This window comes from Mus musculus, chromosome 13 (assembly GCF_000001635.26).
Source record: "Mus musculus strain C57BL/6J chromosome 13, GRCm38.p6 C57BL/6J".
Lineage (NCBI taxonomy): Eukaryota > Metazoa > Chordata > Mammalia > Rodentia > Muridae > Mus > Mus musculus.
Genome location: NC_000079.6, coordinates 65,446,356 through 65,462,621, shown reverse-complemented (window position 1 = coordinate 65,462,621; position 16,266 = coordinate 65,446,356). Strand labels below are relative to the sequence as shown.

The 16,266-nt window shown below is 40.5% G+C and overlaps 1 long non-coding RNA gene across 1 annotated transcript in view; it reads right to left on the bottom strand.

Annotated features, from left to right (window-relative positions):
* Positions 1 to 859: 859 nt before the first annotated feature.
* The window catches only part of Gm40985, a 46,494-nt gene continuing 31,087 nt past the window's right edge, over positions 860 to 16,266 (bottom strand). The window contains exons 2-3 of the long non-coding RNA XR_003950552.1: positions 7,613 to 7,659; positions 860 to 931 (exon numbers count right to left, since the gene is read on the bottom strand). This is a non-coding gene — a long non-coding RNA (predicted gene, 40985). The remainder of the gene's footprint in view (positions 932 to 7,612; positions 7,660 to 16,266) is intronic.

Sequence of the window (16,266 nt, the reverse complement as noted above, 5' to 3'; positions counted from 1 at the left end):
GAGGAAATGCCTCCATGAGATCCAACTGTAAGGCATTTTCTCAATTAGTGATCAAGGGGGAAAGGCCCCTTGTGGGTGGTGTCAACTCTGGGCTGGTAGTCTTGGTTCTATAAGAAAGCAGGCTGAGCAAGCCAGGTGAGGCAAGCCAGTAAAGAACATCCCTCCATGGCCTCTGCATCAGCTCCTGCTTCATGACCTGCTTGAGTTCCAGTCCTGACTTCCTTTGGTGATGAACAGCAGTATGGAAGTGTAAGCCGAATAAACCCTTTCCTCCCCAACTTGCTTCTTGGTCATGATGTTTGTGCAGGAATAGAAACCCTGACTAAGACAGCATGTAAAGCCTTTATAATTGAAACTATTTCATTGATGTAGAATTCATATATCATAGAATTCACCTTTAAAAAATAGGACCCAGGGCTGGAGAGATGGCTCAGCGGTTAAGAGACCTGACTGCTCTCCCGAAGATTCTGAGTTCAAGTCCCAGCAACCACATGGTGGCTCAAAACCATACATAGTGAGATCTGACGACCTCATCTGGTGTGTCTGAAGACAGCTACAGTGAACTTACATATAGCAATAAATAAATCTTAAAAAAAAAAAAAAAGGACCCAGGAGGGATGGGGTGAAGAACTTGGGGAGGGAACCAGAAAGGGGGGCAACATTTGGAATGTAAATAAATAAATAATTTACTTAAAATAAAAGAAAATTAGGATCCAGTGAAAGCCAGGCATGGTGGCACAAACCTCTAATTCCATTGCTTGGGAGATAGGGGCAAGCAGATCTCTGTGAGTTTGAAGCCCAGCTTGGTTACATAGTATGTTCCACAGCTGCATATGGAGGCCCTGTCTCCAACCAAACCAGCCAACCAACCAACCAGCCATACAGGATATGTGGCCAATGAGATAGCTCTGGGAGTAGAGTACTGTCAGACCTGAGGAAAAAAACATTCTCATAACTTTCTGCTTAAATGCAAGCTGTGCCCAAGGAACTGACCAGACAACTGATTGCCTCCTGCTAAGTTGGAGTTTCAAAGAACAGCCCCTTACTGGCTTTTGAGGTCCCCTTTATGGGGGTGGGTTAGGGTTGATAGAAAACAGCTGTTGAGATAGTTGGCTGTTAGCACCTGAACAGAAGAATAGGGGACTCAGGCCTCAAGGCTGCCTAAGTCTTAGATAAGTGCAGGAATACTTCATATGGAATGGGGGTCACCACAGGGTTCAGGAGTTTAGCAAGGCAAAGGGGTGGGTACACATCATCAGGTGACAAATTCAGTATAGGTTGAAAAACATTGCTTGCAGGATACATTAGGTTTAGGAAAAATAAAGTACAGAAACTCTCTCTCACTCTACACACACAGACACACACACACAGACAAATAAATGTGATTTTCAAATATATTAAAAACGTGATCTAGTTAGCCTTTATCAGTTAGTCCTTGTCTCCCTCCCCATTTTTTTCTTTCTTCTCTCTTGTTTAGCAGGGTAGAATCATCTTGCTCAGTTCTTCTACCTGTGACTAGCGTTTTTCTGCATGACAGGTAAAGAGTGAGTATTCTATCCTGTGTCGGGGGTGAGATGTTTTAGATCCCTTCTGCCCAGGGATCTCAGCATAGGTGGGTGCTCATAGAAGGTTCCCACTGAAAAGACAAGCTTGAGCAGGGTGATGGGAAAAAAAAAAGCATAGAACTGCCAGAGTCAGAATCCTTGAGTTCAGATTGATAGACAGGCATTTTCTCACCTGGGATGATGGGATGTATGTCCTTGGTATGTGATAGGCAAAGTGTGACTTTTGCTCTGGGCTCATCGATTGGGACAAGCTTCTTATGTATGCAGTGGACACGAGCAGCACTCTCAAGGTCTCTAGAGTATCTCAAACATATACTCTTGTTTCTCACATTTTTAGATATTTGTTAGCATCATAGCAAATGCCTCCCAAAGGCCATTTGCAAAATGCTTGGTTGCCAGACAGTGGTACTAGTGGGTGGTGGTGGAATTTTTAGGATGTAGAAAGAGAAAGAGAAGTCACTGGAAACACGCCCTCAGAGTAGACATTGGGACCCTGATCACTTCTCTCTCTGATAATCTCGAGGTGAGCTGTTTTGCTCCACCAACGTGATCCTGCAAGGCTATTCTGCCTCATGACCAATGAAGACAACTAACCACAGGTGAAATCCTCCAAGACCAATGCTTGCTTCCACTAAGTTATTTTTCTCTTGTATTTCCTCACAGTAATGAGCTAACCAGAAAATAGCATTTGAAATAATTTGTTAGAAACAGCTAAATATTAAGTATACCACCAGGGAACATACGAAAAACAGTGCTTTCTTCCTTACTCTGTCCAATACTTGCTTATTTCCTCAAGAATGTTAACTATCTGTATCCCAGCTGAGGTTATGTACATGTGAAGGCCAGAGGATAACCTCAGGTGTCATTCATAAGGTACAGTAGAGCTTTCTCCTGTGTGTGTGTGTGTGTGTGTGTGTGTGTGTGTGTGTGTGTGTGTGTGTGTGATTGTGTGATTGTGTGTGAGATGTGTGTATGGGTGTGCATGTTTGCATAGATATGAGCACTTGGGGGCATATATAGGTATGGATTCATGTGCACGTGGAGGCCTAAGGTTGATGTCAAGAATTATCCTTGCTCCCATTTGTACTTTCTTCAGTGAGTCAGGGTCTCTTAGTCAAAGCCAGAACAGGCCAGAGTTGCCTGTTTTATTGATCAGCTTCCTTTGGGGATTACCTGTCTTTACTTTCCTAGGCTGCAATTACAGGAAGACCACCATGCCCACCAGATCCTGATATGAGTTCTGGGTACCTAAAGTGGTTTTTTTTTTTCCCCCTTTGAGGAATATATAGCGTCTTTCTCCAATTCTTTTGGTTACTTTTTGGTTAAAATCTATTTTGCTGTATTTGTAAATGGCTGTACCAGCTTGCTTCTTTGGTCCATTTTCTTGGAATGTCTTTTTTCCCACCCTTTACCTTGAAGTAATGCCTATTCTTGATGTTGTGCTATATTATTTGTATACAATAGAAGGATAGATTATGTGTTAGCATCCATTCTGTTCGCCTGTGTCGTTTTATTGGTGAACTGAGGTCATTGATATCAATATCAATGAGGAGTGATGGCTAACTCCTTGTATGTTGTTATTGTTTTTGCTGCTGGTGGTCGTGTTGAGGTGTGTGTGTGTGTGTGTGTGTGTGTGTGTGCTTTCCCTTTTTTGCAGCTAATACAACATTATTTACTATTTATTATTACTTATTATTTACTATCTCTGTTTTCATGTGTATCATTAACCTTGGGTTGGATTCTTTCTTCTTTTTTTCTTTTTAAAAAAAATTTATTAGATATTTTCTTCCTTTACATTTCAAATGCTATCCCCTTTCCTAGTTTCCTCTGAGAAAGTCCCCTATACCCTCCTCAGCCCTGCTCCCCAAACCACCCACTGCTGCTTCCTGGCCTTGTCATTCCCCTGTACTAGGGCATATAATCTTTGCAAGACAAAGGGCCTCTCCTCCCATTGATGGTCAACTAGGCCATCTTCTGCTACATATGAAGCTAGAGACATGAGCTCTGGGGTTACTGGTTAGTTGATATTGTTGTTCCTCCTATAGGGTTGCAGACCCCTTTAGCTCCTTGGGTAGTTTCTCTAGATCCTTCATTGGAGGAGGGGGCGTGTGTTTCATTCAATAGATGACTGTGGGCATCCACTTGTGTGCTTGCCAGGCACTGGCATAGCCTCACAAGAGACAGCTATAGCCAGGTCCTGTCAGCAAAATCTTGCTGGCATATGCAGTAGTGTCTGGGTTTGGTGGTTGTTTATGGGATGGATCCCCCAGTGGGGCAGTCTTTGTTAGGTCCATCCTTCAGTCTCAGCTCCAAACTTTGTCTCTGTAACTCCTTCCATGGGTATTTTGTCCCCGCCCTTTTTTATTTATTTATTTATTTATTTATTTATTTATTTATTTATTTATTTATTTATTATACATAAGTACACTGTAGCTGTCTTCAGACACTCCAGAAGAGGGCGTCAGATCTCGTTACAGATGGTTGTGAGCCATCATGTGGTTGCTGGGATTTGAACTCCGGACCTTTGGAAGAGCAGTCAGGTGCTCTTACCTGTTGAGCCATCTCACCAGCCCCCGTCCCCACCCTTTTCTTTTTGGACAGGGTTCCTCTGTATAGCCCTGGCTGTCCTGGAACTCACAATGTAGACCAGATGGCCTCGAAACTCAGAAATCCACCTGCCTCTGCCTCTCAAGTGCTGGGATTAAAGGTGTGCGCCACCATTGCCCTGCTTGTTTCCCCTTCTAAGAAGGAACAAAGAATCTACACTTTGGTCTACTTTCTTCTTGAGTTTCATGTGTTTTGCAAACTGTATCTTGGGTATTCTACGCTTCTGAGCTAATATCCACTTATCAGTGAGTGCATATCATGTGTGTTCGTTTTGTGATTGGGTTACCTCACTCAGGATGATATCATCCAGATACCCAATTGCCTAAGAATTTCATAAATTCATTCTTTTAATAGCTGAGTAGTACTCCATTGTGTAAAAGTACCACATTTTTTGTATCCATTCCTGTATTGAGGGACATCTGGGTTCTTTCCACTTCTGGCTATTATAAGTAAGGCTGCTATGAAAATAGTGGAGCATGTGTCCTTATTACAAGTTGGAACATCTTCTGGGTATATGCCCAGGAGAGGTGTTGCTGGATCTTCAGGTAGTACTATGTCCAATTTTCTGAGGAACCACCAGACTGACTTCCAGAGTGGTTATACAAGCTTGCAATCCTACCAGTAAAGGAGGAGTGCTCCTCTTTCTCCACATCCTCGTCAGCATATGCTGTCATGGTTTTAGCTCCCTTGTCAAAGATCAAGTGACCATAGGTGCCTGGGTTCCTTTCTGGGTCTTCAATTATATTGCATTGGTCTACCTGTCTGTCGTTGTACCAGTACCATGCAGGTTTTATCACAATTGCTCTGTAGTACAGCTTGAGGTCAGGCATGGTGATTCCACCAGAGGTTCTTTCTTTTTTCTTTGGGAATAGCTTTTGCTATCCTAGATTTTTTTTGTTATTCCAGATGATTTTGTAAATTGCCCTTTCTAATTTGGTGAAGAATTGAGTTGGAATTTTGATGGGATTGCATTGAATCTGTAGATTGCTTTTGGCAAGATAGCCATTTTTACTATATGGATCCTGCCAATCCATGAGCATGGGAGATCTTTCCATCTTCTGAGATCTTCTTTGATTTCTTTCTTCAGAGACTTGAAGTTCTTATCATACAGATCTTTCACTTTCTTAGTTAGAGTCACACCAAGGTATTTCATATTATTTGTGCCTATTGTGAAGGGTGTTGTTTCCCTAATTTCTTTCTCATCCGGTTTATCCTTTGTGTAGAGTATAAAGCCTTGGCTTCACTCAATATACTGTGCCCAAGGTACATAAGTAAATAAACAGTTTTCTCACATGTTTCTTTGGCTATGGTGGATTTTACTGCAACAGAATCTAAGACATCACCTAAATGGTAAATTACCTGTGTTGAGATTTGGAATCTCATAGATTCCTGATGTAATAAAAGGCACTGATTTGAAAAGAGAAACAAGAATGAATGTTAGCAGAGTGAGAAGCACCTTGACAGTAATGCATATGATAGCACGGAAGCGCTGCACTTTGGGATAGCTTTCCAGTGTACTAGGGAGATGTTAAGAAAACCAGATAACATACAAAGAAGGGAACATTCTATGAAAAGGACATTGAGATTCAGATTGTGCCTGCAATATAAGGCTTTGTAAATGTATGTGAAAAGACAGTTTCATTATGAAATGACTGTGTTTCATTATGTGAGAAAAATCACTAATGGAAATGTCTCCCACAAGACCTTCACCACAGTGAGGTCAGTGAATTCTATGGACATATAAATCACTCTAGATGAAGGGTCTCACCATAAATTTTATCAAAATATGAGTAAAGATTATTTCAGTTCAATATCACACACACAAACATGCACAGAAAACACATACACATTGTTCTTTACATCAGGCGTTGAAGGTCAGTGTCATTTTTCTCTCAAAATACTGTTTGCTGCGTTATTTTTAAAATATTATTTGGTAGTTTATTTTTGACATTGTCATTCAATTGCTCCTTTTTTTATATTTGCTGTCTCCAAAACACCCTTTGTCCCACTCCCTGCACTCCTAAAATGCACATGGCCTCTTATTTCATTAATTCTTACTGAATGTGCACATATTTGCATATACATTTATATTTTTAAACAAAAATTGTAAAGACTGTGTAAAATTGCATATATTTATGTTTTAAAAGGCCACATAGCAGTAAAATCACTCTTAATGACATTCTGCTATTGATAAAAATCAGGGTCTTGATCAGCCACCATCTGAGATCTTTCCTTCTGTAATAGATAGAAACAAATACAAACACCCTTAGCCAGTCAGTTTTGAGAATGTCAAAGACTTTGGAACACACATTCATAAATAGGCTGTCTACATAAAATCCCTTGTATCAGGACTCAGGAAATATGGTGACAGTATAGGTAGAAGTATATCAGTGCCAGAGGGGATTGAGAACACCCACCATGGAAAACAGGACTTCTAAAACATGAAAGATAGATGCACATATGAAGTTACAGAGAATGTGGCAGCATGCACAGGGCCTGCATGGTTCTGTTGAAAATGGGTTCTCAATAGTCAGAGGGGAATGAAGTACATCACCATTCCAATCCAGTTGATAGTCATTTACAAAAAAGCAATATTAATTGTTTTTTATGATATAAAATGCTCTATGAAATGGAGGATGACACTATACCTGGGCATCTATCCCATGAAGTTGCTGAAGATAGCATCCTATATGTAGAATTCATTTTATAGAAACATAGTGGTCACAAGATGAATGAAGCAGGAGACATTAAAGTTCCTGTTTATATTAAAAGTGATCTAAACGACTTGCTTTCAGGTATGATTTACAAGAATCTCTTTTTTCAAGAGATGTACTCAATAGTAGGACATTCACGGGGTATTGAAACTACTCTTAAGGGCAAACCTTATGCCCAGCAGCAGATGGGAAACACCAAACAAACTCAAAGACATTGTTGGTGGTTCTTTGTCTCATAATGCTTTTCCAGGACTTTTATATTTGTTTGGTTTCTGTGTTCATTTGTTTTGTTGTGTTTTGTTTCTTGTTTTTAATCCCAAAGTTTCTTTTTAAGTGTACTGTGTTTTATAGTTTACGTTTTTATGTAAATTCTTTTTGTGAATTTGAGTCTGTGTGTATAGGTTTCTTATACTTTTCCTTATCTTCTTTTCATCTGTTTATTTTTCATTTTGTCTTATTCCAGTTATTTGTTTTTTATAATTAATAAAAATGATGATAACAATAATAATAATTCTGATGTTTAGTCTATAACAACAAAAAGAAAAAAAGGGTATGGATTCAAATGTGTGGCACAGGGCAGGAAAATCTGGAAGGAGATGGGTAAGGAGAGAGGCAACCTATGTTCAATAATAGAAAATGAGAGAAGACCATCAATGTACATTGTACAGCTCCATTCCTGTGATGAATCAAATAAAATGCTCTATGACATTAAGGATGACATCATACCTTCATGAAGTTCTGCAGGATGGCGCCCAGTATGTAGAAGTCATTTTCTAAAAACATAATGGCCACCAGATGAAGAAATGAGACATTAATGTTCACGTCTAAATTATCAATGATTAAACAGACTTGCCTTCATGTATGTTTTACAAGAAACTCTTTTGTGATTATAAACTTACATTTATGATTGAACTACCAATAGCAACTTTGAAAAGAAAAATAATTGTCACAGAGAACGTGGCCATGCTTAATCGAGCAAGGAAAACACACGTGTGAGGTTTTTCTCCCTAACAGATTCCTGAAGTTTCCTGCTAAGTAGCTAGAAATCAGTCTGAAATTAAAATAGCAGTGACTAAGGAGATTAAAAGCTCATCACATAACACAGTATTATTAAAACGCTGTCCCAGGGAGTGATTACTGTCAAATGCCATCTTCTGCTTTCTTTACATATGCACCTTAGTTGGTCTTATTTAACATTTTAGTTGGAATTACATACACCACTGTTGCACTTACCAAAGTTGCCTTACTTTGCATTTTTTTTTCTATTTTCTCTCAATTACCATTATATGACCTTCCTGTTCTGTTGTAGTCATCAGAAAGATATTAATTTGATATAATGGAGACATCTTTCTTCTTTTTATTAATCATTTTATTTGTTTACTATTCAAATGATAATCCCCTTCCCTCTTCCCCCTCCACACACTCACCATTCCATCCCCCTCTCCTCTTTGCCTCCACCCACTCCAGATTCACACTGCTCTAAAATCGCCCTACACTGGGGCATCAAGCCTCTACAGGACCAAGGGCCTCCCATCCCACTGGTGCCAGATGAAGCCATCCTCTGCTACATATAGAGCTGGAGCCATGGATCTCTCCATGTATACTCTTTGGTAGGTGGTTTAGTCCCTGGATGCTCTTTGTGGTCCAGTGGGTTGATTTGTTCTTCCTATGGGGTTGCAATCCCCTTCAGTTCTGAGTCCTTCCCTAACTCTTCTGACAGGGTCTTGTCTGTCTTTAGACAGAAATGATTCTGGGTTAAAAGTTTTGATATGGATGGGTGGCCCAATCCTTCAACTGGTGCCCGTGCCTATCTACTGGAAGTGGTCTCTACAGGTTCTATTTCCCCTTTGTTGGATATTTTGGCTAATGTCATTCCCCTTGGGTCCTGGGAACCTCTCACTTCCCTGGTATCTGGGACTTTCTAGAGGCTACCCCCAGTTCCCCATCCTCTAGTGCTAAGTATTTATATTTCCTGATCCTCTGTACTTCTCTCTTGTCTCTTCCCATAACTGATTCTACCCACCCATTTATTATGTCCCCTTCCTCACTCCCTTTTAGGTACCCATGAAGCAACTTCATTGGAAACTTTCGCCCCAAGGAATGGCTAATAGCTTTCCATTATGTAAAAAATTTTGTTGCTGCTTCGATACAAGAAGTCAGGACATTGAATCTTTCAGTGTCTATTGTTCATTATATGGATACTTTATCAGGTGATCCCTCTGAAGGAGTTTTACTACAAGCCTTGACTCTGATACAATGAGCTTTAAAATTTTGGAGTGGTGGTTGTTCAAAGGCAGTACCTTCTGGCCTCCTCCAAGGGGCTGGTTTCAGGTTTCCAGCTCTGCCCTTTGCAGCACTCTAGGCTCAGGTGGATCCACTTCACTGATGCTGCTATTCTTGGAGATCATACCGTGGTACTGGCATCTCTAACAAGTGGGGTCTTCTGCTTCTAATAGGCCCCACCAATAGCCTCTCATAGGCTCTCATCACGCCAAGCCTCAACTCTTTTTCATGACCTCTCCATTCTTGAGCTGTCAATTAAAACTGAGGCTGAACCTTCACCAATAGCCCCCATGCCCTGATCCCGTCACCCATGACTACCACGTGCCACAGTGACACCCCACCGTGTGACTCCTGACCCAAAGACACCCCAACCCTGCGCTGCTCCTCTGCGCCCCAGGCAGCGCCCAACCTTAGCAAGGCCTTGGGATGATGATGGGACACAGAGTGGTGAGTGACACCCCTCCTTCCCCGGGAAGACTGGGCCTAGCCATGTGACATGGGGGGGGGGCAGAATTCCAATGTCACCAGGGAATCACTGATGCATGTGGTGGGGGCTAGGGGTCAGAACCTGGAGTGCCTAGTGGGCAGGGCAGAGGCTGGTTTGGAGTGTGGTGGATAGTGTCAGGGTCTTGTCAGGGTTATAGGAGAGTGTCATCCTGGTCACAGAGCAATATAGAGGTCATGATGGGGTCAAAGGTTGGGGTTTACATATGATGTCAGGGTCAGGTCTAAAGTTGGGGTCCAAGTATAGGTAAGGGATCACATAGGTGGCTATTGGTTACAGCTGCCAGGGATTGGGATCACCATGCCATTCAGGAGACCTTGGGTGAACTCTGGCCACCCTCCAGCCCTGCCCCCTCGCCCCGCCCCCAAGACAGCTGTGTGACCCAAGACCCAGGGGGAAGAGAGAGGTGGGAGGGTGTTGAGGGGAGAGCCCTGGCACTGGCAGGACAGACCTGAGGGAAAACAGAGACATGGGTGTGACCCCGCATGACCCCTATGCTCTCCAAATGGCCATGCCTTTTGCTGGGATCCTGCTGAGCGCTCAGGGTCGCCGCCCTCACCGTTCTGCCCCGCCTCCCTGCCTGTCCCACAGACCCCCGCCCCGCCACACGCGCGAACGTACATGAGTGCTCTGTCCCTGCACCTGGACCCCCATGATCCTAGTTGCGGCAGGTGCTGGCAGCGCTGGTGTGGCGCTGCTACTTCCAGTTCCCATCTCGGGAAGGTTGCCCACCAGTGATGAGCTCTTCCCATTACAGCTCCTGACCTTGCTTCCCTTCCAATCCTATAAATGCAGCGTCTCTGTCTCCCTCTGAGTGGCCCTGAGAGCAGACCCTCAGCTCTTGAAGACGCCTGGAAGGAGAAATGGAAGCAGGATCGCTCATCCAGTCATCACTCCCAAATCTATAAGAAACTTCCATAAGGAATTTTCTTTTCTTCTTTCTTTTAAAGATTTATTTATTTATTAAGTATACAGAGTACTGCCTGCTTTTACACCTGAAGGCCACAAGAGGGAGCCAGATTCTATGACACGGAGTCATCTGTCCAGCCACCAAAAGAAGGTACAAAATATGACAGCACCTGCTGGAATTCAAACTCATGACCTTTGGGAGAACCGTTTGTGCCCTTAACCGCTAAGCTACCTGTTCTCAGTTCTTACATTTGACCTTTTGGCGTCATGGCCGCCTGAGGGGACAGGAACAGATAGGGAATCTGCGCATGCTCACTCGCCGGAGGCGGGTTTAAAGTCCTGTCTCAAGTATTTTTCTTTTTTGGAAGAAATGAAGATTTTACTTAAACTTTAGAAGAGATGAGAAAGAAAACCCACGTTTCCTGGGAAGCCGCGAGTGAGCGCCGCAGCCCCCACCAAACTCCTCCCCATTCACCGCGCCAAACTGTGGTGGAAGGCCGGAAGCAGAAACCGCGTCACAGCTTTTATTTTAATTATTGTTGTTGATAATTAATAAAGTTCAACCTCTGTCTCGCGGAAACCTGGAAATAAAGTTTCTTCCTCGGTTTATAAATGACTTCCGGTGTCCACAGAGAGAAAACAAAGACCGAGGATCTCTAAGAGGCTGTGAAATGAATTTCTAACCTGGAGCCAGACTCGTGATCCTGAACAGTGGAGGAGTCTAGCCTCGGCTCGGGATCGGAGTTCTCACCTGGAAGTGGGGCTATCTGGGAGGCACGTAATAAACAGACACAGACTGCTTTTTTTGTATGCAAGCTGACAGGCGGCTTTTCAAGGCTTAGAGTTTCTCTCTCACTCTCTGCACTCCTCACTGCCTTGCTCACAGCTCAAGGCTGCGCTCTCTGCTTTCTCCTGTGTGCTTTTCACACACACGCCTCACATGCTCCTCGCACGAGCCTCACAAACACGTCTCACACATGTTTCACATGCCTCACACTAGCCTCACACACACACACATACCTCCAACGCCTCACACATGCCTCTCACACATCTCTCACATGCCTCACACTAGCTTCACAGACACACCACACACGCCTCACACACATACCTCACAGGCCTCACACACACGCCTCACACATGTCTTACATGCCTCACACTAGCCTCACACACACACACGCACACACCACATGCCTCACACATGCCTCAACACATGCCTCATACGCATCACACACACATACACACACACACACACACACACACACACACACACACACACACACTCCACATGCATTCTTCCTTCACTCACTCGCTCTCCACCTGCTCTTCTCAGGCTCTCTCGCCTTCTTGCCCAGTCTTTTATTGACACTCCAAAAGCAGGTAGAAAAAAGGGCACTGTACATTCATTGGCAAATCAAATTCAAAAGAATAAGAGGATTGCAAGCTTGTATAACCACTCTGGAAGTCAGTCTGGTGGTTCCTCAGAAAATTGGACATAGTACTACCTGAAGATCCAGCAACACCTCTCCTGGGCATATACCCAGAAGTTGTTCCAACTTGTAATAAGGACACATGCTCCACTATCTGCCACAGACAATCTGGGTCCCTGGTCTGTGAAGAACGGGATTTCTTAGGCAGATGGACAAAGATTCCGGATGAAAATGACAGACAGATTACAGGAGAAATGTGTTGAATCTGAATGTATTGTTCTGGTTGAGCTTCAGACTTATATAACAACGAATTATCAGAGGATACAAATCACAAAAAGACAAGATACACTGAAATTCACCAGTTACAGCAGAAAGGAATTTACAGGGACTAGTTAAATGTTTACATTAGGGATAACAAGCCCTGCCTAGGATCAGCCTAATGCCAGGCAAGAATTTCACACTTTAATGTTAAAAGCATCAGGGGGTTGTTAACTCTTGACAGGCCTTAAGAGTAATGCGCTATCACAGAGCTCTAAATTCTTAGGTCTAATAAAACTTATCTTGTCTGGAGAGTTTCCCCTTATCAGGGTAGTATATCAACTTATACTTGACATGGAAGTAGCCTGTAGTAAAAGATTTCTATCTCAGTGAGGCTTTTAGTCTCTATCTGTAAACAGCTGAGTAAAATGGCAAGTGCTTAATTGTTAACTGAATAGGTTAAGCTCCTTGCTGCTATCTGGAATCTAAGAACACTGGAAAAAGGCTTTAGCTATGTTAGAATACAATCTTAAAAGGCATTTACTATAAGGTAATACTATATAGAGTGCACGTGGATCTATACACTAGACTAATGTGGGAATGGAAAATTAATTTTATGGTTTATATAGATTAGGGAGAAAATGCCAAGCCCCCGGGAAGGGAGTTTCCTTGAAACTCTTTGCTTCATGAATCAGCTTCCCAGCTTTCGCTTTGTCAAGCTGACTCCACCAGAGTCCCTGGCATTCCACCCTTTTTTTTTTTAATAATTGATAATTTATCTTTATTTCTCAGCCGAAGTTCCAGGATGTCCCGCTTCGTCGTAGCTACAGATCTCAGGAGCACTCTAAAGATGAGTGGAAACACAATGATTACTAATAAAGTAATGCCAAAAATAATAACAAGTAGGATAATATATTGAACCCAATCCAGAGGGTTTAATGTACTTAAGTTGTTCTTTAAATCTCTAGCCAATTCATCAATGTTCCAAGTGTCCAGATGGCTTTTACTAATATCTGAAATTTTTACCTTTAACTGTTTTAAGTCATGAGAAATATCAGTATCTTTCCATATACCCTGTAAATGAGTTTTTGTCTTTTTCCAGTTAGTCGTGGCGTTGTATCTATAAAATACAGCTCTGACAAAGCTACAGAGATATTCTTATGCATGTCATTAACAAAGTGAGCAGTATGTTGTTGCTGTACTAAGGCTGTGGTGGATAACGTAAAGGAAGTTAAAATAGCAATTAAAGCAGTAATTTTCAGGATCAAAGCTGCTACAAATCTCTTAGGTCTAATAAGTTCATTTAGTCTTTTTAAAGCTTGTAATCTTGAATTTTCAAACCAAGGATCGTTTCCTAACTCTACAGACAGTAAAACATAAGCAGAATCTTTTTAACAAAATCATAACAGTAGATTCCTTATTTAAATTAGGATCTACACAATTAGTTAATTGACAGGAATTACAATGTATATAAAAAGACTTGTTAAGATTGGTGATCTTAACTCTTAAAATTATCTAACAATAAGCATACAGGTAAGGTACACAAGCTTTTACAGCTATAGGGGAGTTGGCCTGAATGGCCAAAAACAGTCTCTGATGAAATCTTGTCCAATACTCTGTAGCAGTCCTTCCACCTCACGAGTCAGCTCTTTTAGTTGTCTCCAAGTTGACACCAGGTCTGCTCTCCTTGTTGTAGTCCATGGCGGAGATAGGAAGAGTTTCTTTATTTTGCTTGTGAGTGACTGATTTCTTTTTTCTCTGTGCACTCAATACAGCTTTCTGGTCACCACTGTCAGGGCACTCAGGAACTCACAGGTCAGCCTGTCACATGAATCATTTTGGGAGCTAGCACGCTCTTGTAGCATTCTGTGGAAAAAACAGAAATATTGCCCCCTTTCCCCCATATTAAGTATCTGAACAGGATCATACCATGTGCCAATAAGTGGATCCCTTTATCTCATGAGTATGTCTGATTGTAGGGTGCCATAGACACTTAGAGAGATTTTTGACATCTAAATTTTTAAAAGATATAGATTTAAGGTTCCACAGTACTGTTTCCTTGGGAATAATAAAAATCTCAGTAACATGGATAACATTAAATTGTTGATAAAACATCTCAAATGCTTGGCTATAATAGCCAGTTTTAATTGATTTGGAACACCAAGTAAAAAAATCAACATAGGCAACTATACTTTTAGTTGCTATTTTTATTAGAGCAGTTGTAAGTAGAAAGATTAAAAAGGTATCAATAGTCACATGTGCATGATTTATTTTTGTAAAATTAAAAAGTATCTATTTGTAATAATTGATTAAGTATACGTCCTCAAGAATTAATACCAATGTGTGTAACAGGTAGAAACTGAGGACACTGAGATCAAATCTTTACAATATGACATGCACATTAATTAATTAATTTATTTATTTATTTTAAATACCAAATTATTATCTCAAGCATTACTATTTTGATGATGTAAAGAATGAGATTATATGGCATTTATTTTTTTTTTATAAGATCTATAATTTACCTGGGATAGAAATCTAGCGTGGCATTGCCTTAAGAGGTTTTTACCAGGCAATCTTTAACATTTTAAAACACTATCTACAGCACATAATTTAATTATCTGTGCTGAAGTAGGCAGAAACTCAAAAGAATAAACATGTGATCTAATTTACATATATTTTTCTTTCCATAGAAAGGTTGTTTTTAAATACAGTAAATGGGATGCATGTATGTATGGATTTACAAAAGTATGTATAATAAGCAATTAGCTTATTTTTAAGATGAATATTAATTTTATTTAAAATGATGGTATGCAATAGGTCAAATATCAATATTTTGTAATAACTAATAGCTGTTTGGAAAAAAGAATTTTTAATTCTTAATTAGTACCACAGCAGCCTTATATATAATAGGATGTTAAAACTTTGAGGTGAAGAAAGATGATTTTTACATTAATGTTTTTTCTTGTCAAAAAATAGCTGTGGACACATTTAATAACAATAACTAGAATATGTAGCTAATATTTGATTGCCATCAATTACAATCGATATCAATATATTATAGAAGTTTTCTCTACTTTCTGTTAAAGCCTTTTTAGTTCTCTCCAGTTAATTTGAATCTCACTTGATAGTACCTAATAAAGGCTTAGGTTCTCTTGTGGTGAATTTAAGGTGAGGTCTTAGTCAATTAACATCTCCTGGAAGCTTTTTGAAAATAAAATTTTGAAGCAAATTTGTACCAATTTTCCAATATAACTAAAACTCTAGATATTAAAAAAAGACATTGCCTCTGAATCTTATGAAGCAACAACTATTTTCCAGAACTTTAAACTTCTCTTTAGAGACATTAGTTAATAAAATACTTTCCACTTAGGAAACAATATATACTGAAAGATTTAAACTTTTTTGCTTCTTGTATTGAAGCCTGGACAATGAAAATTTCTTACATAATATAAGACTATGTTAGCCATACCTAGGGGTAAAAAACCTTTAATGGTCACCAGTTCACTAGAAGTAAACTCTTTATAAATGGAAAAAATAGACTTTTAAATCTATAATAATTTTACATGAAGTAGGCAAGTTATTTTGTAATGCCTTTATAAGTTTTATAGCCTGATTGACTTTTTATAAATCTTGAGTTTAGACTTAATCATGAACAACACCTGGGTAGATCTGGAAAGAAAAAATGTTGTTTAGCTAAAAGAAATTCTCCCTGAAGGCAGGGAGGGTGAAGTTTCAAGAACTTTTCTAGGCGCAGTCTGTAAAACGCAAGAAACTTTGCACAAGCTTCTCTGAGGCTGCTTTAAGCTTTGTATTAACCCAAATGTATATATTTTTTAATTTGAGCATCTTGCCCTCCTGCAATGAGGACAGATTCTAAAGGAGCAATTTAACTGTTTGTCCATGCCTCTGATTTTGGACAATCTTTCTTAAGATGACTTATACCTTAAACATTTTCTTTTATGACCTTTTATGGTCCTACAAGGCCACAGCCATAG